At 39.5% G+C, this 27,136-nt stretch overlaps 1 protein-coding gene across 8 annotated transcripts in view; it reads right to left on the reverse strand.

Moving 5' to 3' along the window:
- The window catches only part of PALLD (palladin, cytoskeletal associated protein), a 431,565-nt gene that overhangs the window by 312,133 nt on the left and 92,296 nt on the right, over nt 1-27,136 (reverse strand). The window contains exon 1 of one of the 8 annotated variants that reach the window (XM_009207834.4): nt 13,003-14,089. The exons of the other annotated variants lie outside the window; for them this stretch is intronic. The gene's annotated coding sequence lies outside the window, so the exon portion shown is untranslated. Of the gene's footprint in view, nt 1-13,002; nt 14,090-27,136 lie in introns of those variants that run through there. 8 annotated transcript variants of the gene reach the window in all.

Raw genomic sequence — 27,136 nt, forward strand, 5'->3', positions numbered from 1 at the left:
AAATCCTATTTAAACATCTCTCTTTCTCTCTCCAAAACTCAACTGCTTACAGTATTTATTTCTCAAGGTGGAAGAAAATCAGGTTCTGGGGTAGCTGGTGGAGGGAGCTTCGTAACTACACTTCCTAATGGTTCATTTTCTTTCCTCTTACAGTTTTCAGTAATAATCATCATAATATTTGTCATTTATTGAGAACATTTGTTATTGAGATGTCAGACTTTACGTATAGCATTTAAGTCTCATAGTAAGCCTTGTACGGTTGGTTTTCTAAGTCTCCTCATTTTATAGTATTGGACACTGAAGCTCGAAGGAGTTGGGCAATTTACTGAAATGGACATGAAAAGTGAGGCCAGGATTCAGACCCAGGGAGTCTGACTCTGCCTATAGTCTTTACTCTTCATCCACTCATTATACTCTCTTTAATTCTAATGATTGCATAAGGCTGCAGATAATCTTCCTACCGCTTGACTGGCCACAGTCTTGTTCTGGTGACCCAGGAGCTGCAAAGGCGATGAATCTGCAAGCATGGAAACCCATCTCCATACCTCATCTCCCACAATGGACTACTTGCTTATAAGAAATCAGCTTATCAGGACCAGGCAGGTTCTAGGATTATGGAAGGAAAAGAAGACAATTTTTTTCTTGGTGTCTATATCATTTAGTTTAGGCTTAGCTGCACATAGCACCTACCCTACTCCATTCCACAACTAAAAACAAAACAAAACACCAAAATGAGAGACTTACGAATTAAACTAGGCAGACATTTATTTCTCTATCATACAAAATAAATGAGGAGTTGGGCTCTTTGGGCCTGTTATGGCAGCCTCATGGTTGTCAAATTCTTTCTCTTTTGCTTTTTAGTACGTTGCCTCCTTTCTCAAATGGATGCTTGAGTGCCAGCCATGATGTCCCGATTCCAGCAAGAAAGAAGAAGCAGGAAGCAAGTGCATGTGTCAATTAACTGTCTTTTAAGCTGCTCACAGCACTTATGCTCGCATCTCCATGGTGGCCTGGACCCATAAAACAAATATACCTAGCAGTAAGAGAGTCATGCCTGGTCAAGACTTAGGGGCTCTATTACTTGAGGTATGAGGGGGAAGCTGGCCTTGGGGTAAGCAACAGCAATCCTGCCAGTCTCCATTCTGGAATCTCTTATGACATCATGGTAGTCATTCCCCAAACTTTAGGGTCTTAGGAATTGCCTGGGAAGCTTGTTAAAAAGTCAGATTTCTGGAGCCACTGTTAGAGATTCCTATTTAGTAGACTTGGGATGGGGCCTGGGAATCCTCATTTTTCTCAAGCACCCTACCTGCTCATTTTATTGATTTTGATGCAAATGGTTAGGGATTCGCCTCCCACTTGAGAAATGCTGTATGAGATTCCAATCAGAAATCAGGAGTAGAGAGGCCGAGGTATGAGAAAACCTGGTGAACTCAGGTAAGAAAATAAATTCCATCTGTTTCTCCCCTAGCGAAATTATATACATGATCTGGCCTGCTTCTGTAGTATCCACAGTGGAGTTCCCTGACTGAAAGAAGTGCAACTAAATTCTCCTTTGTCACTAAAGAGGATGAAGTCAACAAAATAGTCTTTTAATTTGATGAACTACTCTACTCTAATTTTTTATATATATTTTTAGAATATAGGATCCCTTCTTTAAAATTTTTCGAATGTAGATCTTCTTATCCTTAAGACCCAAAATGAGAAAAGGTTTAAGCATCTCCAAAGATGCATGCAGCCATTCGAATTCCCTCTGTGTGTGATTCAAAATAAAACAAGTTAGAGTTAAAGAGAAGATAGCATGGGGAGTACTCAAAATGAAGGCAGGATAGCTCTGATGACAGATTTTTTGTCACAAAATTAAAGTTGACTCCTTGAATACAACCCAGTTTATACTCAAGGCCAAAAGAAGTACGTAAAACATAGACAAAAAATACCATAGCAATCATCAAAACCCAAGGATGGCTTAAAAAAGGAAAAAGAAAAAAATGGGAACACTATCATTCCTTCCTTAACAATCACATCATAAATAAGCTTTTCCAGCTAGCAGCAAACTCCTTTCATCTATAACTTAAAGGCAAAGACCTCATAAATTGACTGGGGTATTCTTCCTCGGTGTGACTACAAGGCAGATTATTTAAAACTGAAGGCTCCTACTGATATGTTTTTCAGAAGGAGTCACTGGTGGGATTCGGAATGGTTGCCATTCATTGCTTTGGTGAGTAATATCTCAAAGATAACGCAGGAGAAATCACAAGCACTCCCCTTGGCTGGGGAGGCAGCAACGTAGCCTTTCAGATGTCATGTCAAACCTCTCTGAGATGGGTGCTGAGGATCCCTTGGTGGAGCTGGCAAGGTGTGGGGACACATGCTTTTGATTATCTAAAGAGAATGAGTATAAAAACAAAACCTAATCCAAGAAGGAATGTAAATCCTGTCTCTTTGTGCCCTGTTGAAATGTAATGTCAGTACTTAAGAATTTCTTTTGCCACTAAATGGACTTGGGCCAGATACTGACATTTAGAGCCCAAGTTCTGTTATTTTCCTTGTGAAACTGTAAGGAGAAATGTCTTCATGATTACCAAAAGTATGTGTGGATAGATGGTAATGAAGATAAATCGTTTTTCCCTTGCCTGATACCCGAGCCCTTTGTGGTATATGCCACAATGTAGCTTTTACAAAAATCGTATTTATTTATATGCTGTTTGGGACAGAAACTGTGTGAAACTCAAGCATGAATGTGATTTCTATTCTTAGTGCCTTTTATATGAATTTTTTAATGTAATGCTTTATAAAGTTTTTTTTTTTTTTTTTAAACTAAGCATCTTTCCCAGGAATGAGAGCAAAAGTACTCAAAAAATGCATTGCAAGAAATATGAGCCCTGTATACAGCAGTTTGTTCCCTTAGCCTATTTCTTTAATCATGTAACCCTAATCAATGAACCTCCTAATATCCATGCACTGGGGCTTATTGGCTCCAGCTATCCCTCATATTCAAGGAATCTTGCTGCCATTGTGTTTTAAATACCCACAGCCTATTGGCAATCTTGCTGCTGTTGCTTTTTATTCATGGACTTAGTCTTGGATATTCAAATAACTTATTGAAATGGCACCGTCCCACACTGATGTGGTTTACCGTGCAGGGCTGGGGAGGAACGCATGCTTTTGGAAAGAAGAGAGGTCTTTGTTATTAGGATTGATTTCATTTCATTGTACTTTTGGCTCCCTTTTCAGCATTAGGTTCTTTTCCTATGATTTTTAAAAAAATAGTTAATAGAGAAAAATATGCCCAAGTTAGTGGATGGTCTAGGGACCCAACTCCATCTGGCAGTTTACATGAGCAATGAGAGTCCACTATGCAAAAGCAAAGGCAACATGATGCCATCTAATAAACACTTGTAAAAGTATGTATGATACTTATAAAGTATGTGTATATAGGTGTATATATATATATATATATATATATATATATATTTTTTTTTTTTTTACCAGAGTCCTATTTGTTTATTGCTGCTTTATGGTTTTTCAAATTGGAGAGAGCAATTTCAAACATGTATGATACACATAAAAGCAATTTCCAGATACAAAGAAATCTTTGGCCAAAAAACATTGACCAGGCCAGCCAGTGTGGCTGCTCTCTCCCTCTCTTGAGCTGGGAGCTGTTGTTCTGGGCACAAGGGTCTCCCTAGCTCAGCACGGTCACTGACATAGGCCTTCCTTTAATTTGTTACTATTATTATTTTTAAAATATGAGGAACAGAGTCCACAGTGTCTTTTTAAAAATAATAATACAATCCAGGACGTTTTAGAAAAAATGATTAAGACCAGTAGAGTGCTCATATAATAGAGAAAAAAGACAAGAGGCAGGAATCCAGCCAAGAGGAAAACACACTTTTCATTTTCTTCCTGAGACTGGAGATTCTCTGCTAAAGTGAAGGCGCCATCCACAAAGTTACATCTGATGGACATTACTTATGACATGACTTAAGCAGAGAAAGAACAGTCGAAACCAAATTCTCCAGCCTTTAAATGAATTCCCAGCTACAAACCAGAAGAATAACACTATTAGGTCTGGAGGGCAGCAGGATATGGAGCTCTGCGACTCAGATTTCTTTTCACGATGTTGGCATGACTTTGTAGGATCTATGTATTATTTATGTGGCACCACTACCATGTTTTAAAATAATCTTTGGACATACGCCCATGAATTAGTTTAATCGAGTTCTCCGATTTTTATCCATAATGAGTTCTAGTCTTTGCAGCCAGCAAGACTTGGGGCACACTCTATGTCTCCTGGAAGTCTTGGGGTAATCCCAGAGGTTCATTATTTCTAATTACTTCATATCTAAATGTGTAGTCCTGAGCTCATTGCACAAACCAGCCAAAGGAGGTAGGATTCCTCTCTCCTCCCCTCAAGTATAAATATGTATGTTTCACAACTGAGCCCTTATAGCCAAAACCAAAATCTGCAGCCATTTCTGGCATTGTTATCTGGAATACAAGATGCAACGCAATTAACTGCAGAGAGTGTTGACACGTTTCCAAAAGATGAGGAGAAGATGATGTGGACAGGTGAAGATTGAGGCTGAGGATGGTCTATAGGTGAGGGGAATTCTGAAAAGAATTACGGTGCAGGCTGTTTGATGCAGTATGGCTGTCAGAAATACATACACCTCAGTCAAGATGTTTATTTTAGTGGTATTTTGGTGTCTCTATTCATGTTGACCATGAAACTGGGGTGAACAATTCATTTGGGTTTGTCTTGGACTTTCTGGGTTTCAGCACTGAATGTCCTGCATCCCAGTAAACCCCTCAGTCCAAGGCGAACCAGGATGGTCACCCTACAAGGCACCTAGACACAGGCATCTGAGATATCTAAATGTGTATGATACATTTCAAAGGGTGACATTAGAAACTCAGTTTTTCTGTCATGCCACCTCCCAGAATATTTTCATTTTTCTCCACTAGTTACCGAAGGCAGTTGATAGGGGAAAAGGTATTCAGGAAGCAGAAACTTCAGCCCTATGCTGGAAAGGTGGATTCTTGATGATGAAAGCCTAGTAGTTCCGAATCCAGCGAGGGCATAGTCCGGAAAGCTTTCTGAATTCCAGGGTTTCAGAAACATGGATCCTCCAATATAAGCATTCATTTTCCTCCACACTCCCTTCTAAGGAGCATTCTGCACTGCCCTGTTTGCCTCCAGGGCCCCAGGAGAAGATTTTCAGGAAGTTTAGCTCTAAGTGCAGCATGAGCCCCTCAACTCTATCCCTGAAGAGTTTCTAGGAAAACAGGAAAAAAAACTTTATAGATATTTTTGGTGACACATCTCTGTTTCTCTTGGATGGGTCACTGTGTTGAGACAGACTTTGAGGCAGTTGCAAGGCAGTCTGGTTTAATTCACCTTACGTTTGGGGGCAAATGTCCCAGATTTTCAACCTAAAGGACAATGCACAGCTACACCTTAGATAAAACTGCCCCAGAATGCAGCCGAGGAAAGCTTTCAGCATTGTTCAGCTCCTGGACAGATTGGAGCAAGGGAATTGGGGCTCAACTTGACACAAGCCTTCATGGTTCTTGGAGTGATCATCCATGAATCAGAAAACTGTGGAGACGTCTCTGGGATCAGAATTATCACTATGGGAGAAATTCTGGGTTGGGGATGGAACTACATGGGCATGTGATATATCAGTTCCCTATTTCAAGGGAGTTGAAGAGATGATTTTAGAAATAAGATGAGCTTTTTTTTTTTCTTGTAAACCTAGATTTCAGGGACACTGAATTTCTTACAACTAGGCATTTTAGGAAGCTAGGAAGAGGTCTGTGGTGGACATTTTTATTTTTATTTTTGAGGCAGGATCTCACTCTGTCACCCACGCTGGAGTGCAGTGGCAAGATCCCGGCTCACTGCAGTCTCAACCTTCTGGGCTCAAGTGATCCTCCCACCTCAGCTTCCCAAGTAGCTGGGACTACAGGCATGTACCACCACACGTGGCTAATTTTTGTACTTTTTGTAGAGACAGGATTTTGCCATATTGCCCAAGCTGGTCTCGAACTCCTGAGCTCAAGTAATCCATCCACCTCAGCCTCCCAAAATGCTGGGATTACAGGCATGAGCCATGGCGCCCGGCCTGGTGGACATCTTTACACTGATGAATCTAACTCATTAATGGAGCTTGCATCCTCTGAGCTCTTTTAGCAGGAGAGAGAATCAAGTAGGCTTTAAAACTTCTGGTGAGGAACATGTACTACCAGAAAGAAAAAAACTCCATGAGGAGGATCAGCCCAGGTCCCAGGTAGTTGTGCATGAAAATGGTACAGGAAAGGCACAACTGCAAAACAGACAAATGCTAGAAGTGAAATGTAGCCTGCAGAATTTATCGTTACTACTTGGTCATAGAAGAAGTCTTCAAGGACCTCAGTTTTGCTTATAGATTAATCTGATAGTCTTCAGATAAAAATGTCAGACTGAAGAGTTGATACGATCTGTAGGTTGAGGCGTTTTTGTTTTGCTGTTTTCTCATACACTAACAAGAAGAGAGGAAGGTGCCACCTTTGTGTTTGTGCTTTAGGAGCTCTGGCAGCTGGCCCCCTGGCAGGATGTGATGGAACACAGCTCACAGGATCAGAGACCATCGATTCAGGTCAGCAGAGAGTGGTTTATAGAAAGGAGTTTCTAATGGAGCTTAGACTTCACCGTGAACTGGTGGGATGGCCTGAATTTTTATTGTTGGTGGAGCTCATTAGAGGGAAGAAAGAGAAAGGAGCAGTTGTGGCAGCTGTCAGGAAACCTGAGCAAATGGCAGAGGATGGGGCAGGCTCTTGGAGTAGACCCAAGAGCCAGAAAATAACTCAGTTTGCTGTTATAAGGTCCAGACCAGCAAGGTCCTGGTCCCCAGTGACAAAGGGTCCAGTCGGAGCCTCCTGGGACATAATCATGGACAGCTTCCAGGATCTGCTTCCAGGATTCATCACACTAGTCAACTGTTCCAGCCAGGAGTAAACTCTAGATATTAGCAGGTGGGAGACAGATTTGATAATATACCTGTGACTGCACAAGATTTGGGAAGGTGGAGCCACACACAGCTTTTATTCGTTGTGGCAGAGAGACCACCTTGTACCCATGGAGAAAAGAACTTCGTGAATGTATGATCTTCCTCTCTCTACAGATAGGGAATCTGACAGAATAGAATTGACCAGGCTGCTGGCTGCCACTCCTGAAGCCAATTCTAAAGATGCATGGAGGTGAGAGGGAAGATGTTAAAGCCAGAGTTACTATAAAAACTAAGAGAAATGCTTGGAGAGCCAGAAGGTGGTTGGATCATGATGTTTGTGTAAAAGTGCTGGCCCCGAATGGAAGCTGACCTCTAGAGGAGGGCCGGGGTTGGGAGCATGAGTTATCTCTGCCCGTTTGGTCTTGTGCCAGACTGCCACTGAACGGCTGTTAAAGAGCACCTGGTGATGCAGAAACTTCTGTTCCATGAGAGACTGATAAGGAAATGCTCAGGCTGTCTGGCCAGCTGCGTGCATTGCCTTCCCCAGCATCCCTCCACACACAACCTTCGATGAAGTCCCCAGGGGCAGGGTCACTTGTTCGGGGAATGGGGCAATGCCCTACATGAAGTAATTGAGCCCGGAGAGTAGCACCTGAGCATCTCAGCCTTGAAATGGCCCTCTAGGAAGGGGACAGATGGAGGCCCTGGCTTCTAGTCCTCACTCCAGAGATCCTTAATCAACCAAGGAAATTAATCAGGAGCTCTGAGGGAAAAACACTGAGACTGCCAAGGAGAATAAATAGAAAGACTCCTGGTGGAAAACTGTCTGAGATGCAACATAGTTGATGGGCCAGGAAGATTAAAATAAGCATATCAAATATTATCAAAGAGTTGAGGGAAGATAGTGAGACATGAAACAGCAATAGGAAGTTACAAAAAACCAATTGGAGATTCTAAGTAGAAAAATATATGCGTTAGAACAAATATAAATGGATCAAATGACAGATTGGACATAGACAAAAAATGAATTAGCAAGTAGGAAGATTGGGATGCAGAACTAGCTCTAAAGGAATCTGGAGGGGATATAAGGAAAGGGGATTTGTAAAAGAAAACTAAGCATTGTGGAGGACAACATCTGCATTGATATAGAAGCAATCCCAAAAGAAAAGAAGAGAATACATAGGATGACATTTTTGAAGAAATAGTAACAGAGATTTTCCCAGAATTAAGGAAGCATGCAGAAACCTCAGATTCAGAAGGTTCTGAGCTGTATGAGATGCATCTTAGGTCCCACATCGCATCCACACAGGAGCCCACCTTTTACTCCAGCCATCACAACTCCCAGAAGGACATCTTGACAGCGCACATCCACTAAGCTGCCCTCAGCACCTCTTGTATTCTGCCCCTAGGCCTCTCTGATACCCCCACACAAAGGCATCCAGAACCCCACTCAGCAAACAAGCATGTACAGCCGGAGTGCTGGTGACATCCCACAGAGCAGCCCTTGCCCAATGTGGGGTCAGTGACAGGGATCAATGCCCTTTTCTTTCATCTGTTGGTTGGACAATTCTGAAGGACAATGTACAGGTGTCCTGGATGGGTCACAGCAGGAACAGGCCTAGTCATCCACCTGGAGAACTTCTTTTTTTTTTTTGGTAACAGCTTTCACTCCTGTTTTCTTATCTCCCCCTCCTCCATTCCTGTCTCCTGGGATCACTGCTTGACGAGTGGAACTGCTAAACCAACATCAGCAACTCTCTAAGGTCACACTTCTTGTTATAGGAACAAATAAATCCCTATTGACGTAAGCCACTGTAAACTGGGCTGCCTATTATTCACAGGTAAACATAAATTCTGGCTAATATGTATCTTGACCCGAGCCACAGTATCCTGCTGCTGAAATTCAGGACAAGTCCAGATCCCCCAATTTTATGGAGAGGTAATGCTCTTAAGGCCTTGGAGAGAATTCTACTCAGCTCAGCAGGATACAGGAAGGAAGTGTGTGTGTGTGTGGGGGGGGGGGGGGTGTTGAAACATGAACTGGAAGAAACTCTGGGTGCCTCAGGGGGATGTCCCCTTCTTTGTGGAAAACTGCAATGATTCCAGTGAGACAAAACTTGGTAAGGCAAAAAGATAGTTATAGCTTTCCCCCTTCCTCATCGTCTATGTTCCCATGCCTGTTTCACTGATCAGAATCGTAGTACAAAAAAAAAAAAATGAAAGATACTAAAAAATGCCAGAGTGATTCATAGAAGTTGGGGTATAGAAAAATCCAAGCAAATGAAAAATCAAAACAGCAGCAGCAACAGTAACAACAGCGATAATAACAAATAGCTCTGGATATCAGAGACGGATTAAGAGAAAAGACAGTTTGTGGGTAGGAAGAAGAAAAATATCTAATGAGGCTTTCTAAAGAGGTTTTGATGCATGTTACATGATGTAGTAATTCCTCTTCTAGCTGCTTCAAGAAACTTCAATAAGCACTTACATTATGTATTGCAAGAATTTTGGATATGGATTAATGTTTCTTTGGGAAGTAATGTCATACTGATGTAGGTCATGAAGTCTCAGTCTCATGAAGACCAACACTATAATATGTCCTGAAAATTATATCATTTAAAAGGAGACCAAAATCATCTTGAGATGCAAATCAGGGGGCGCATTGGATGAGCTCATTGGCAGGGCTTGCCATGGGCAGGTTTCAGATTCATGCCTCTGAGAAATGGCAGACCACTTTAGTTATAAAGCGTGGAGCTACTCAAGGAATGGGCTCCTATTTGTCTGCTCAAGCATCTCTCTTTCTTCACCACATATTCATAGGTTATCAGTGCTGCTCCCAGTGGGACCCTGCTCTACAGCCACAGCGATTGTTTAACTAAACAGGTGGACCAACCAAGGTATCTTCTTTGGAATTGTAAAAACGGGACCCACTGAACAAGAGCCAGCTCTTTAAGTGATGGCATCTATAAAATGCAAACTTGTGAGCAGCTGGTAGCCATATTTCCAGCCCTTTGGACTGCAGGAACACAGTAAGATTGGCAGCAAAGACAGGGAGGCAGGCGGCAGAATCCTAACTGTGTAGAGTGCCTTGTTACCATTTGTTTCCGAGGCCTGGTTTCTGAACCCTGTCCTTCAGTTCTCTTACCATAATACTCTTTTATTTTTGCTGATGCTAGCCCAAGTGGATTTTCTTTTCCTTGCAGCCATTTTTCCCCCCCAGAAAACACTCACAAATAATTAGCATTATGGAGGAACAGAATAACAGCCTCCCAGCTACTTGGCTATCGAATTACCTTAGCTCTGCTGGTCTCCAACAAATTACTTCAACTTTCTCTTTCCTCAATTGTTAAATGGAGATCAGGTTTGTTGTAATAATCAAAAGTGCCAATAACACAGGTAAAGCACTCAGAACAGTGTCTGGTTCTCAATAAATATTATCTGTTATAAGTATTATGGATATATAACTATCAAAGCCTGGAATACAAGGGTCTGCTGTAGCTGATTATTCAATTCTTACAGGAAAAAAGCTCACACCGAGTGCCAGGTTTGACAAAATTATGTGAGTCCGAATAGCAATCAACCAGGTACACCTCTGGTTACTGCGTGTTTTGTACTTCCCAATTCCCTCTGCCATTGTTTATTTTTTAATAAACTACATTAAGTGTGGTGGGAATGAAAGAGGAGACAGGCAGATGCTCCAAAGAATATGAGGGAGGGAATCTGCTTTCGTTATCATCCTAAATTTTTTTCTGCAGATATGACTTGTCATCTGCACTGCCTCTTCTTCCTTTCACTTCCTCTCTTGTACTGTTCATATTGTACCTTTTCTCAACTTCCTTGCAAGCACCTACATATAATGTTCCCCTCTCAACTCCTATCCCCATCTCCCAGCCCCAGTGCCTTTCGTATTTCAGGTTCTTAGCATAGGTTAGTGAAATACATACAAAATATGATTTTACGTTTCTCCCTCATCTTAAAAGAAAAATGGCTGGCCTATCTTGCATCTTGTTACAACTTAAAGTTTGGAACTGAATGTTATGAGCAAGAGAAAATCTCAGCTTGTGCCTCAAGGTGGCTCCTCTGATTTCACGAAGTCCTCGGGGCCATGTGGGTTTTGCCAGCCCTCAGTGTATGCGTCGGTGTTCCCACCCCAGGCTCTGAAGAGGATGGCGGTAAGGATTCAAAAGGAACACTGGACTGCTGGGGTGTTCAGCCACCAAGCTCTTGTCTTTTTCGAGAACACGTAGTTTATATGAGAAAACTGACTCTGAGGAAGCTTGATTTTTTTGTTTTTTGTTTTTTGTTTTTTGAGACAGAGTCTCCCTCTGCCGCCCAGGCTGGAGTGCAGTGGCGCAATCTCCGCTCACTGCAAGCTCCGCCCCCCGAGTTCACGCCATTCTCCTGCCTCAGCCTCCTGAGTAGCTGGAACTACAGGCGCCGCCACCACGCCCGGCTAATTTTTTGTATTTTTTAGTAGAGACGGGGTTTCACCCTGTTAGCAAGGATGGTCTCGATCACCTGACCTTGTGATCCACCCGCCTCGGCCTCCCAAAGTGCTGGGATTACAGGCGTGAGCCACCGCGCCCGGCCAGGAAGCTTGATCTTAAGTGAAGGGCACTGCTTCAACTCCAGCGGACGCAGGGCAATAGGGCGTAGCTGAGCTGTCATCCTGGGTGGTCAGGGTCTGAAAGCAGCAGCCACCACTGGCACTAAAATAAATTACAGGCACAAAGAGGAAAGTACAAACAACAACAACAACAAAATGTCCAAAAATCACACATAAGGATGCTCAACTTCCCTGATAATCAAAGAAACACAAATTAAAACAACCGTAAGTTTCTGTTTTTGCCTCCCATACTAGTAAAGATTAAAACAACTTCTAATTCACTTTATAGGCAAGCACTCAGAGAAAGAGGACTACTTAGAGCAATATAAGTTAATACAAGCTTTACAGAAGGTACTTTAGCAATGATTGTAGACATTTAAAATATAGCTGCCCCTTAATGAAAAAAAGAGATTTCTAGAAATTTGTCCTTAAAAAAATTAGGCAAACTCTTAAAAAAAAAAAAAAAAACCCCAAGGTATAAAAACCTATATTGACATTGGCACAGCCCAAGTCGGCACAGCAAAGTACAAACAGTGAATTCTTCTGATGGCAAGAATTCCTTCAATATATAATATCTTTTACACTACTTAAAAATTTTTGTGAGGAGAAACCCATTTTATGTCTATTTATTTTGGGGGGGGGGTACTGGTAGAGGTGATAGCACGGGTGGTAGCTACAGAGACTGGGTAGAACAAACATGCCAGCTGCTGGTCCCCAGCTGCACCAAGCCCAGTATGTCCAGACAGCTCTGCAGAGCCCACGCTCAGTCCAGGCTCCCGTGCCCAGTCTGTGAGTCATTCCCTGGATCCTGCTGACCAACACCGATCACAGTCCTCACATTTCCTTGCTTCAACATGGGCCTGTCTTCTAATGTCTTATGTGCTGGTCCCAAACAGCCAGCTGTATGGCAATCACTGGTGGGGGCATTTTTTTCATGCTTAATTCTTTGAGATTTTTAGACCACTCATTGGAGACTAGGTTAGATACTCAGTAGCTGGACATGAACTTAAGAGCAGTTTTTGGAGGCTTTTGACTTTATTTAGAATCACCTAGAAAACTTTTCACAAATACAGAAGTTCTATCCCTAGAGATTCTATCTAGTTTGTCCAGGGTGGGGTCTAGGCATGGGTATTTTTTTTTTTTTAATACCCCACATGAATTTAATGGGCAGCCAGGCTTGAGAACCACTGCTCCACAGGCTAAAAACATAGGATCCAAGTCAGAGCACCGGGAGATTGATTAATTGGTTAGAATGACTTGAAGTGACCACCAGAAACATCACATTTAGAGCTCAGTTAATTAGCCCCTTGATCACGCTCTGAACTCGAGGGGCAGTTTGTATTTGATATTCCAAAGAAGGCATCAGAGTACAAAGACTTTGACAAACAAAAAAAGCAAACTTACTTTGTGGTGTTTTTCCTTTCTGCAGTTAACCAGAGTGGTAGCTGGAAGATCAAATATCCTTTGACCAATGTAATAGTATATCTTAACTTGCAGAAACAATAGAGCTTTACAGAAAACTGTATCAGTTGAGAACTTTGTTTCTTACCCTCTATTTAACACACTGAATAGGACTGAGTCTGCCAGGCATTCTCTCAGAAGCTCATTAGGCCCGTGTCGGAATTTTGGATGAGTCACCACTGATGGCATTGTTAGGTAGCAAGCATTTCCCCAGTGGGATCCTTTCCAGTCACTGACAGCAGGAATTCTCAGAGACATGCACTTTATGTAACTTTCTTGCTATTAAATCCCATGCACTATTAATATTCATATTGCAACATAACAAACTTAAGCTCTATAGACATATGCTCTTTGTGTCTTCCAAATTCTCTGTATGCCTTAATCAAGCGTTGTTAGTCTGGTAATGTAACTATGCTCTATTTGTTATGTCTAGAGATGTTCAAATTCAGGCATTGTTATATCATTTTTGCAGATTGTTTGGCTGATTGTTAAACTGGCCATGTTACATGTTCCACGTATAAGATTTTACGAGATTTTTCTGGGTGTTGTGTGTTTCATAGATAAATTGAGACATTTCCTTTGGTTGGCTACATTTCTTGCTTAAACTAGAACTGAGAAACATAAAGATAATGGATATATGGTTTACTCTTGGTCCCTATAGCTGTCCTTGATCCAGAGGAAAATTTGGCTTGTGATGAATCTCAAGTGTCTTTTTGTCCTTCTTGGTTTGTGTGACACGACTGATGTTACTGTCTAACCCCTCAGCTTCTACAGAATTTGTCAGGCTTGTTTATTTTCTTTCCTTTCTTGTTTCTCACTGCAGCTCTCATGAATTACTTTCCTAAGGGAGAGTTTTCAGAGTTATTTTCAATTACTGCATGAGAAGAAGTCTAATAATGTACAGTAGTTTTTTCCAGATTATGTTTTATGATTAATACCATGAGATATTTCTGGATATAAAAGGGATTTCTACGCAAGTATGTTTGGGAAATGCTGCAGACTCTATCTTTCTACTTGGAGATTTATGAAGCACATTTATGTATATCCATTCACAGAGATGCCTGCAATTTTTTTAAAAAGAACTATTTAATTTTTGTTTCATCCAAAGTTTTCCAAACCACTTTTACTATGGAACCTTTTTGCATCCTGTGAGCCTTTTGGCAAATGTGGAAAGAATACACAAGTTCAACTTTTACTAGCTGTGTAACATTGGGCATGTTACTTAATTTTTTTGAACCTTACTTGCCTCATTTGTAATGAAGAGAATAACACCTATCCCTACCACCTTGCAAAAATGCATTGTAACGTGAGGGCTGCTATGAAAATAACAAGAAACATCCTAAAGAAAACATAATGAACACATGTAAGCAGCTGTGCCTAACACAGAACAAGCTGCACTTTTCTGAATTTTGAAAAATAGGTCTTTCCTGAAGTTATTGATGAGTGGTAATAAGATATCATTGATAAAATTATACATTCATAATTAACTGGACACATTTTCATCTGTATAACATTTGATCGCTCTTCTGCAAGTCTACTAAGAAGCACATCAATAGCCTTAAAGTACTTTGTGATATAAAGTTTACAATATAAAGATTTTTAGATGAAGGAAAAAACTGCTGTATGTTTTCTCAGGAAAATAAATCCTGAGACACTTTTAATTGTAACTTAGGTCAAGAATATTTAACTGGTTTATTAAAATGTTGATAAACCTGGAAGTTTTGATGGCATTGGGTGGCTTACGCTCTTTAAAAGATTCTCCATTGTCAGTCCATAGATTAGAGATGAATGTGTATTTGATAGAAATGATTTCTATTTAGAGTGGTTAATCCATGACTGGGGTATCACTGCATGGTTTTAATACATTCAGGGCCAGGTATGATGGCTCACACATTATAATCCCAGCACTTTGGGAGGCCAAGGTTGGAGGATCGCTTGAGCTCGGGAGTTCAAGACCAGACTGGGCAACAAATCAAGACCTTGTCTCTGCATTTTTTTTTTTTAATTAGCTGGGCATGGTGGTGCATGCCTGTAGTCCCACCTACTCAGGAGGCTGAGGTGGGAGGATTGCTTGAGCCTGGGAGGTCGAGGCCGCAGTGAGCCATGATCATGCCACTGCACTCCAGCCTGAGTGACACAGTGAGACCTTGTCTCTTTCTCTCTATATATATATTCAAGTTGGTATGTTTCTTCCCAAAGCTGTCCTCCAGAAAGCATGTTTTTCTGCAGTTCTGTGGATACTAATAGTCCCTTGCTTTTAAGGTAATTTATATTTTAATTTTCCTAATAACATCTGAAATGGCTAAAACAGAGTCCGGAAATGAGTACAACAAAGACAAGCTCAGGATACTCTGAGCAACACAGCTAGAGTTAAGTCCACTGAACACGGGCAAATCCCATTGTACCTTCATACTTGGCAATATTTCTCCATGGGTTCCCTTCCCTCTTGACTTCAACTAATTAATGGAACTTCGCACAAAGTTCACATACAGAGTCTTTTGTATTCCCTGTCTCTCTGGGTTCCCTAGACCTGAACACATTTCTCTTTTGCCACTTGTCACACTGGTTGATATTTGTTGATTTACTTGTTAACCACTCTCCCTGGACTCTAAGGTCCTGGAGTTCAGAGTCTATGTCTTAACCAGTGTTTGTTTCTAGTGTTTAACCCTTAGTAGACATTCAACAAATGGTGGAATGACTGGGTGAATAAGTGGCCTCCAAAGTGCCTGGCAAGTATATAACCCTCTTTTGACAGATATCTGTCCATTCCAGAATCTCACCCTGAAGGATTTTCGATGCTTAGTTGCCATGCTTTGGACCTTGTGAACCTGCACTCTTGCCCTGACTGGCCAGACCAACTGTCTGACTCAAACATTAATATCTACAGACTCACCAGGAGTCACAAGAGTGCTCTATGCTGGAGGGTGGTTGCCCGGCCCTATTATCCCCTCCTGTCTTAGTTAGATTGAGTGGTTAGAAAGTAGAGAGGCTCTGGAAGTTGGCCCTTAGAAGACAGAAGTTATGCCATAGAAAACCAAGTAGAGGGAAGGTAGATAAGAGGTAGGAGGAAATAATGAAGAGATAGAAAAGTAGATATGAGTAGTCATGAGCTCATTAATAAGCTCATGCTTTTGGATCTCCGTGCTTTTGGATCTCAAAAAGCTACTCTTGGCCCCTGGAGCCCCTGAACTATTCTTTTCCAGCAAGGAATGAATTCCCATTTCTCCAAATCAAGTTGTGCAATTGCTGATACTTTGCTTTCTTTGATATCTCCTGTGTCCTTGCATTCAAATTCTATTATTTAAGCTAACCTGGGCATGTTAGATTATCAGACAATGTATTTTTATTCTTTTTTTTTTAAATTTAATACAGATCAGGAAGCAGAGGGTTGGATCTATTCAGAGAGGAATGGGAGTTTGATTTGGCTTTGTGCATATGAATTTTCTCTAGAGTAAACCCAAAGTTCCAAGGCAGGTTTGTCAATGTGGTCCTGAATCAGGATTGTGTGGTGGTGGTAGTGGTAGTGGTAGAGGGTGGTTCTTTCTAACAGGCTATTCATGGCATTCTACACATTGAAGTTTATGAATCATTGCTTTCTGATGACATACAAATTGAGCTAATGCCTTAGAGATCTTCTGGACCGAAGATGACCAAAATGACCAATCATGAATCTTATTCACCTGGGGGCCATTTGTGCACAAGCTGTTCTGCTCTAAAACAAGGCATTCAGTCTCCTGGGATGGGAGAGATGCCTCTTTCCCTCTATGTGTAATCTATTGTGCCTATAGATACATATTTACTGGATTAACAAATTTCTCAAAAAGCTAGGAATTTTGGACCTATGTTATAACTAGTTAAGATTACTTTTTTAAAAAAGAAGAGCCTAAGGCAAATCCAAACTTGCAGAAGAAGAAACATGGAGACACAAGGAAATAGCAATAAATCTTTGATTTCTTAATATCCTTGCATCATATTATGTTAAAGACAGCTCACTGGCAAGCCTGGACGTTCCCCTCTCTCCCCAGGCAAAGTCGACATTGCACCATAGATATCACAGCCGTCTTTAGGAGTTACCTTTTTCTTTTTAAGGAAGACACTCTGGCAAGTATTCTAGAGTACTCCCATCATTCTCTACTGAGATGACTAGAAGTCTTTTAGTCTCTTGTGTCCTGTTGGTAACTGCTTGCAGGCTAGACTTTCTTTGCATCCTCTCTTTAATCATGATGCTGCCCCCCAATATAAAACTATTCTGATTTTTGAACAAAATATACTGAAATGGTTCTGATTACTCAATCATCATTATATTTAATTATGTTAAGGCATTATTTAAGAAATCCTGAGAAACTCTGGGTTCATGTTTTTCCTAAAGTTCTGGTCACAGATTGCAATTAAAATAGAGGAATAAAAAACAAGACCTCAACTAAAAGCTAAAAATGGTATATATGATTTGCAAGCAGGGGTTCTCAAATATTTTCATTTATTTATTGTTTTTAAAAGATGAATTTAAAGAGGGAAGGTAATTTCAGCTTGAGAAGTCATAGAAATTGATTTGAGCAGCAGCTATAATTTTTAATTATGAAAGTAAAACATTTTGCTTAAAAGGGGGAGAGGAATAGAGTAAAAATACACAAGTTTTTGTAAGTAGAAGTCCTCTGTCCTTTTAGCCTAATCCCCCAAAATAGCGACTAGGAATGGTACAACATGTAACTGTTGAAAAATTTGTATAAATATAATATATAAACTAAATTGTGGCCAAACTATTAATACACACACACAGTTTATATATGTATACACCCACACAGTTTATATAGTGTGTATGTATATGTGTGTGTATACACATGTATATGTATATATGTGTGTGTATAATACACACACATATTTGAAAGTCTAAAACAGTGCATATGTATATATACATGTGTGTATACATGCATGTGTGTATATCATACACATGCATATATATACACACATGCACTGTTTTAAACTACTTTTTCAAATTGAAATACAACTTGGATATATTTCATGGTGATATACATAGAAAGATTTATTCTTTTTATTTAAAAAGTTTCTGTAGACACAGGGTCTGGCTATATTGCCCAGGCAGGAGTGCAATGGCTATTCACCAATGCAGTCACAGTGTACCACAACCTTGAACTCATGGCCTCAAGTGATCCTCCTGCCTCAGCCTCTGGAGTAGCTAAGACTATAGGTGTGTGTCACCATGCCTGGCTAACTTGCTCTTTTTAATAACTGCATAGCATATTGTATTGTAGATATCTATTATTACTTGCACTATTCCTCTACTTATGGCATTTCCATTTATCCGTCTATTACAAACAATGCTTCATGGAATATTTTTGTACAAAATGTTTTGTTTGTCTGTGACAGTCTATCTGTAACAGTGAATTAGTAGAAGTGGAAGTGTTGGATCCAAGGATGTTTAATTCTAAATTTTGGTAGATGCTGCCAACTTGTCCTTCAAATAGATGATTAGAATTTTGACTTTCACCATAAGGGTGTACTGAGGAGTATTTATAGTAAGCCAATTTATTGTCAACCTCAAATCTTCTCACTTGTATGGTCTTCCTCCAAGACCCTGCACAAGCCATTAAAATGTGTAGACATTTCTAATGCTTTTGTAAAATTAGCAAAAGTAAGACATTTCAACCACAATTGGTTATGACTACCATCTCTTAACTCTGAATTCTTCATGGTTATACCCCTTACTTGCCACATGGATTTGGAGTGGCTATTGGCTATTTTGTGGATCAGGCTTGGAGAAGTTGAGTTGGAATTCTGTTATTTTAACAGAATTTTATAAAGACCTTTTAGAAAGTTTCAATATAATAAGGAATTACAGACCCTTGATGTTGACATATAGGAAGTTTTTTTTGTCATCTTTAAAATTATTTATTAAAGAAATAAAATTCAGATTGAAAGTCAGTGAAATACGAAACCAAGTGGTGGGATCTATGGAATTATTTTGATATACAGAAGTGAATTGTGGTTTTGCCATTGCTGTATGCTGGTGTTGGAAGACCCTCCCTGCTTTGGAGTTACCAACAGTATGAATCAAGAAGGCCAAACTTCAGGCCCTGGTCCAGATAGGGGGCGAGGGTACAGCTTGCAAAACAAAGGTGGAACCTAGAGAGTTACAGCAGATGACAGAAAGCTTCAGAGTTCTCTAACAAAACTGGCTGTGAATAATGTAGCTGGTATTAAAGAGGTGAAGATGGGACAGTTTTTCATTTCAGCAGTCCCAAAGTCTAACCTCTTACTGCCCCAACATCTTTGCAATTACCTCTCTCTGCTCCTCTCTCTAGTCCTTCTCTCTCTGCTAACACCTTTGCAGTTCCCAGTCATGCAGAAGCCAAACCAATCACAGAAATGCTTCCTGGAATATTAAGTCAGCTTGGTGCCGACAGCTTAACAAGCTCAGGAAGTTAGCCAAACAGTTCCCATGGCAAGTCTTGAATAGAAAAGCACCAAACCCGGAAGACAATGAGGAGGAGGAGGATGTTTCAGATCTTGTAGAATATTTTGATGAGGCATCGAAGAATGAAGCGAACTAAAATTTTTTCTGGTGTTTGGAGGCTGTCATGGACTGGATTTAATAAATAAACCAGTGGTTCCAAAGTGTTACAGATACAGGGAGTATCACCTATTGCTATTCAATAATATAAATGTTATTTATATTTTTTTTAAAAAGATGTACCTTGTTAAAAAAATTCATCATCTTGAAAAGTAGTAATTTATTAAAAGGACACAAATTTTTTCTTATAGGAGTAGTACATAGGCTCTTGGATTATTTGATAATCATGTTTATAAAGAAGGGCAAATCATATAAATACATTGAAAATGATGAAGTTCTTATTGATTTGACAGAAATACTGGCATGGACAATAGCATAAAGCTCATAACACACCACTGTGACAATGATATCAACTACAAAGAAGTGCCATCAATTGAAATGGTCTTAACATTGATTGGTTACTATGTAACCATACTTGAAATTCCCTGAAATACACAGACCATATGTGAAATAAACTTTTTAGAGTTTTTTTCAAATTTATCAGCTATCCTAAAAATTATAAATTATAAATTTCCAATAAGTTGTGAAACTGAAGAACTTTTTTTTTTTTTTTTTTTTTTTTTTTTGAGACGGAGTCTCGCTCTGTAGCCCAGGCTGGAGTGCAGTGGCCGGATCTCAGCTCACTGCAAGCTCCGCCTCCCGGGTTCACGCCATTCTCCTGTCTCAGCCTCCCGAGTAGCTGGGACTACAGACGCCCGCCACCTCGCCAGGCTAGTTTTTTGTATTTTTTAGTGGAGACGGGGTTTCACCGTGTTAGCCAGGATGGTCTCGATCTCCTGACCTCGTGATCCACCCGTCTCGGCCTCTCAAAGTGCTGGGATTACAGGCTTGAGCCACCGCGCCCGGCCAGAAACTTTTTTAAATATCAAAAATAAAAATTTTTTTTGGCCAACCATGCTGGATGAAAAATGACTTATATTCTCTCTACATAATGTATTACAAAATTGTTGTATGAAATGATACTCAGAAAGTATGTATCAAAACTATAGGGAAAAGTTAGTAGAGAGGTATGTCAGGAAGTACATCAATAAATATTATATTATTGTTCTAGATTTTGCAATGTTTGTGGTATTTGTTGTGTTTTAAAAATTTACAATTTATTAGAATCATTCTCATTCTAAATAAAAATTCAAGAGCATGCTTAATATTGTATTCTTTTTCTTAAAGAAGTCTCCAAAAACTGTATGAGTTTCAGGCACAAATGTGGATCCATCCCTGAATTTATGAGAGTGCCTGTTTCCCCACACTCTTGCTAATTCTAGGTAGTATTAAAATTTTGTATACTTGCCAATCTGATAAATAATATATGGTATATTTTTATGGTTTTCATTTATATTTAATTATAAGTTAAGCTGAGCGTTATCTTACATAGAAATCCCTTTCATTATCTTTGCCAGAGTTGTCTTTAAAAAAATTCATCTGTGACAATTCTGACTGTAACACAATTCTCTCTCTGTCAATCATGCTTCAAATCCTTTTCTCAATTATTTGTTGATTCTTTGAGTTTGCTTATGGTGTAATTTTTTTCTCCCATTAAAAAATATTCAATTTGTATTAGATTTATCGTTGATGACAACATGTTGAGAAGAGTAAAAGTGCTATATTGAATATATTGGGCTTTAAGTATGGATTGACTCAATTAAATACCTTTAAGGTTAAATGAGATAAGCACAGTTTAAAGAAACATAAAAACCTAGATATTTTGTCTTACTTTCTCCTAGTTAGAGAGATGGTAAATTGTAATTTTTTTTAAAACAAGGTCAAGTTAGTCTATACTTGGAATTGGTGAGGAAATCTATAGTATCAAATCTATAAGACTTGTATTTCCACTATCAAGAGGTGACCCTGAAGTACCAACCTAAGCTACCTATGCTGCTGCCCCCCATGGGAAGTGCCGCTGTTTATTCTCTCTGGGATGAAATGTCCAAAAGTCATTTCTCCAGGCTCTTAACTCATTATACATTTTGATGAGTGAACCATGCCAACCTCATACAGAAGACAAGTGTTCCCTACATAGAAACACATTTGGTTCTTTCAATAGTCACCCCAGGACAACGGACCTGCTCGCCTGCCTGGCAAGCTACTTCTGTCCTTCCAGGCCCACTTTAAATGCTGCTTCAATAAAATGTTTCTGGATTCCCAAGGAATAAATAATTACACCCTCACTGAAGTTTCCATAGCAGTAGGTTTACAGTATCTTTATAGCACTTAAGATATTTATAATATATTGTGTATTCTGCCTATTTCTCCTCTATTAGACAATGGACTTCTTATAGGTAGGAGTGTCTCATTCATCTCGAAATCCGTAGAATAGGTACTCAAGACATTTTCATTTTTGTAGAAGGTACAGAAAGTCTATAAACATGATTTAAATGGAGTATAAATAGTATACGTAAGCTACCAAGAAATCTAATTAGTATCAGCAGTACCTTCATAACAATACAAGCATGGTATGGGTTGCTTTGGTGATAACTGAAAGTTGGCTATTCTGTTTTTTTTGTTTTGTTTTGCTTTTCAACTTTTATTTCAGGTTCACAGGGTCCATTACATGTGCAGGTTGGTTACAAGGGTAGTAAATTGCATGTTGTTGGGGTTTAGTGTACACAAATAATTTTGGCACTCAAGTAGTGAGCACAGTACCTGATAGGTAGTTTTTCTACCCTCACCTTAGTATTCTGTTGAGTAGACAAAAACAATACAGTGTAGGCCAGATTTTTATTTTTAGGTTTCTTAGATCCTACACTCTCATGACTGAATTCATATCCATATTCACTTTAAAGAGCCAAGGACATTGTTATAGCAATTTGTAGACCCTGTCTTGCTTCACTATAAATGGGTTAACACATTTACTCCTACAACCATGCTTTAAGTGAAAACTGCTAACATCTATAGAAAGGGATGGGTTTGGCACTAAAACGCCAATATACTTAATAAATGCTCATCTGTATAATTATACATAATAAGTGTTTTGGACAAAGACTTCAAAGTCTTTTAAGCATTTATCATAAATGATGTGAACTAGCACAGGAAAAAGACCCCTGGGCCCCACCATAGCACAGGCTGAGGCATCATCCCATGTTTATTACATAGTACAGATCTCGGTACATCACTGTGTTTTGGAAAAGTGTCTAATTTATTCTTCCACACTTGCCAAAATATAGCTGCATTGGGAAACTTAAAATAGCCCAGTATTTAATTGGTTCTAGGCATGCACATAAACAGGTATTGTTAAAGAAACCAAGTTACTGATTCAATAAAAGACAGCAGATAACCACAGGCGCCACCACAATTTATCCTCATGGAGGTCAAAGACAGCAAACATTTATTTGGGGTCTTTAATGACATCTAGTCAATTTCTCTAATCCATTGTCTTTTGGATTAGTCATTTATCATTCCTTTGGGAAAACAAATCCCAAAATGACTGGTTCAAATGCATTTGACCTTTAGCTACAAAACAGATAATTCATTTACATGAAATAGATTACTCTCTAAGAAGATTCTGTTAATTGAGACTCTTTTTTGAAAGTCATAACCTTAGCAAAGTTTCCATAGCAACTCTGACAATTCCACATAGAATTAGTTATGTTAACCCTGTTCTTGATCTATTATCATCTTTAACATCCTATGGGTGTAAAATATCTACTGAATTTGTTACAGGTTCAAACATTACAAGGATATCACTGACACAACCTGTAAGGCATTACTGGCAGACTTCAGGAGCCTAATAACTGTCAGTTATTGAATGTCTAGTTGACACCATCTGTATATAATATCTTCGAGATGACTTACTGAATGCTCATTTGTAATATATCCCAATTCAGCACTAGAGAGGTTAGATCATTTGATCTAATATCACATGAACCAGAATTCAAGTCCTCTTTGGTCTGACTACAAATGATGCTCTTTCACTATACTGGTTTCATTAAGCTCTATACAAGGTTCTAAAAAGACATTCATTCTCTGTGTTACAAACATTTGATTTGTTAAGTGTTAGTAGGATACTACTTCCCTTAACACATCTGTTTTTTTTTAAGGCTACTTCATGAATATCATCCTGTTTGCTCTGTCTAGGAACAAACTGTCAGGAATGATGGTATCACCTTGGGACTAAGGTAAAACTTACTTTAAGCTTTCACATGCCTTGCTTGTACCCACATCTATTTCTTTATTCAGCCTTTGACTAATAACTGATCATCAAATTCCACCTTAGTCAAAGTCCTTTTCACTCCTACTTACACTATCCTTAACCATCTCCTTACTTTCCCTATTTCATTTTTATTTTTTTCTCTTTTAAAAAGTTTGTCCATTTATTTAAAAATAAACAAACAACTCCTTTATACACAACCTCTACTTCTTATTTGTTATTTCAAGAATTTTCCTAATTGTGACTGACAAATTTAAGAGTGAATAATGCTATACCTAAAACGAAGAGGCCATTAACATCCAAGGCTGTGAAACTACCCAGGCGGTCCTTTTTCTATAAGCCTCCAGTAAACTCATCTAACTAAATGTCTTTCCAGAGCACAGCACTTTGGAAAAACAATAACACAAAATCACTGTATGTCTTTAAAAATTTTTAATCATTATAATTGCAATGGTATTTTTTTCTATTTTTTCATGTTAAACACAGATGTACATAGAGCATCCAACACAACCAAGTTGTTGGGACTGACATGGGAGTTTTGGTGGGCCTGCTTTGTAACACTAAGGGTTCCAGATTGGTTCTAAACACCTGGCGGTCAAGTACACTGTAATTCACTACTTTTTAAAATTGGGGACTTCCTGTGTTTGTTGGAGTGGAGATGTATATTTGCATTTTGATTATCTGTGGATGACCAATTTGACTGGAATCCTCTTGCTTTTTGGCATCTTCCTCCAGTTTCTGGGCTAGATGATAACTTGCCAAGAGAGGTGGCTGGGAAAGGCCGAGGTTGCATGTGGAACAGAGCATGTACTTTTGGTCTGAATTTCAAAGCTGAACTTTTGATTGGACCCATCTTCCTTTTTTTTTGCCTGGTGACTGGTAATCTCTTTACTAAACAAAGTACTTTTCTTGGCTGACCAGATATATGCTGAGTAGAAAAGGTAGAGCTGAGAGGTCTCTCTTCCTCTAATTAGAACAGATCCAGCAGAGAGAAGCTGGAGCCCACGATGTTTGAAAGAATCCAAGAACCTTTAGCTGTGTTGGAAAAAAGCTTAGTAGGAGAGATGAGAGCTTAGAAGAATGGAGAGGGAAAATCTGATGAAAGTATGAGATGAAATTAACCATAAACATTTAAAAGTATATCATCATGATTTTTAACAATCCACCAGAGCCTATAAAATCAAATTTATAGAGAAGATTATTGGGGAACCAGTAATTTTACTGTGTGTTATACTTTATGAAGTCTCTTGTAGTAATTTTTGCATAGTTGACTTTTTTTTTTTTTTTTTCCCCAAGGAAGAGGCAAATGACATTGCATTTTATTCAACTATAAATCTCAGGAGCAAAGCCTTAATTCATGTGACTATTTGGGGTGGTTCTAGACAAGTAGGTCTCTTCAAAATTTTAAAGCTCAGATCTGTCAGGACAATGACCTAGATTCCTCTTCAAGTTTGGTCCTGTAGGGCTTGTTGCCCCACACAGTATAATAGCAGTAGTCTTTCTACCTTGGCTTCTAGACAGACCAGCAGACTGAGTTAGAAAAGATACACGTTGTAGATAAAGATGAGTTTTTAAAAAATACTTCAAATGACTAACTCTATAGTAGAGTGCTATGATATGTAAGGCATAGCCATAATAGAAGAAGAGTGAGGGTCAAGTCAAATAAGATCTAACTTGATCTTTTGCTGCAACTTGGTGATCTCCATGCAGTGGAGCTCCTGAATTTTAGGAACAGATCATTTTATTCTATTTTGTATTCATCTTCTAACAATTGTTTTTTTGAGGCACATTTTGTCATGACTTAACCAGTTTTTGAGGTCTCAAAGTAAAAACATTGCCAGGTACTTTAGGTTCTAAGTAAAGTTTCTCATCTTTTTATGACAATACTGTTGTTCTTCTCCTGTTAACTGAGATCTCACAGACATGTTCTATGGTATAGTTGGGACTCTTCCTCATGACCCCTTCAAGCCCATAAAAATCCGTAATAGGCTGGGCGTGGTGGCTCACACCTGGAATCCCAGCAATTTGGGAGGCTGAGGTGGGCGGATCATGAGGTCTGGAGTTCAACACAGGCCTGACCAACATGGTGAAACCCCATATCTATGAAAACCCCATAGCTACTAAATCTTACAGGTGCGATTACAGGTGGCACGCACCTGTAATCCCAGCTACTCAGGAGGCTGAGGCAGGAGAGTCGCTTGAACCTGGGAGGCAGAGGTTGCAGTGAGCTGAGATCATGCCACTGCACTGCAGCCTGGGTGACACAGTGAGACTCCGTCTCAATAAATAAATAAATAAATCCATAATAGTACCAAGGGTAGCCTAAGAGTAGCATTTCACTTATCCATCTTTTAGAAGTTATTTCTCAAATACACAAGTGACTTCTTAGGATAATATTTTTATTGCTTCAAAGCCTTGTCTTTTATTTCCCTTTCATTCTCCACAGATAACATTGAACACTTCCTGGGGGCCAAATTAATAATAAATTCAGTCGTTAACATAAAAGGAAATGTAATTAAATTATTCTTTTAGGAAAGAAGATATAATGACATCTCAGGCCAGGAATTTTACAGTAAAAATCATACCATATTTTGGAATTTCTCAAAGTACAGTTTAAAAAGATACATCCATATTATACAGAAATAGAGTTAGTCATACATAAAATTTGAGTTGATGTTATTGAGTGAGTTTCTGAGATTATACGCAGGGTTGGAGGTGAGATTTTCATGAAAGGTCGTTTTTACTGGCGATGAGAAAGAATCTATAGTAGTAACATTGTGACTACCTTTTACTAAGTGTGGGCTATACTATGCACTATGTCTTTAATACCCACATCAGTTTCATAGGGATGTATTATGATCTCCTCTTTGTAAACTGGGAAATACAGGAAATACAGGTTTAGGGAGGACAAGGACCCACTTATAGCTAAATGATATCTGGCCCACTGGGATTTGAACCCATCGCCTGACTATAGAGTCCTAAGTTGTGTACCTTGGCATGCAGACTCACAGTATCACTGACATCACTCTAACACCATTGAGTGGGAGGAACTGTTACAGTAAATCTTTTGGAGAGAAGCCAGGAGGGTCTGAGAGAATGATATGATAGAAAATACATACTTTCGGCCAGGTGTGGTGGCTCACGCCTGTAATCCTAGCACTTTGGGGGGCTGAGACAGATGGATCACCTGAGGTCGGGAGTTCGAGACCAGCTTGGCCAACTTGGCGAAACTCTGTCTCTACTAAAAGTGCAAAATTAGCTGGGTGTGGTGGCACAGGCCCGTAATCCCAGCTACTCAGGAGGCTGAGGAGGAGAACTGCTTGAACCTGGGGGGAGGACGTTGC

Source organism: Papio anubis, chromosome 3 (genome assembly GCF_008728515.1).
Source record: "Papio anubis isolate 15944 chromosome 3, Panubis1.0, whole genome shotgun sequence".
In the NCBI taxonomy this organism is placed as follows: domain Eukaryota; kingdom Metazoa; phylum Chordata; class Mammalia; order Primates; family Cercopithecidae; genus Papio; species Papio anubis.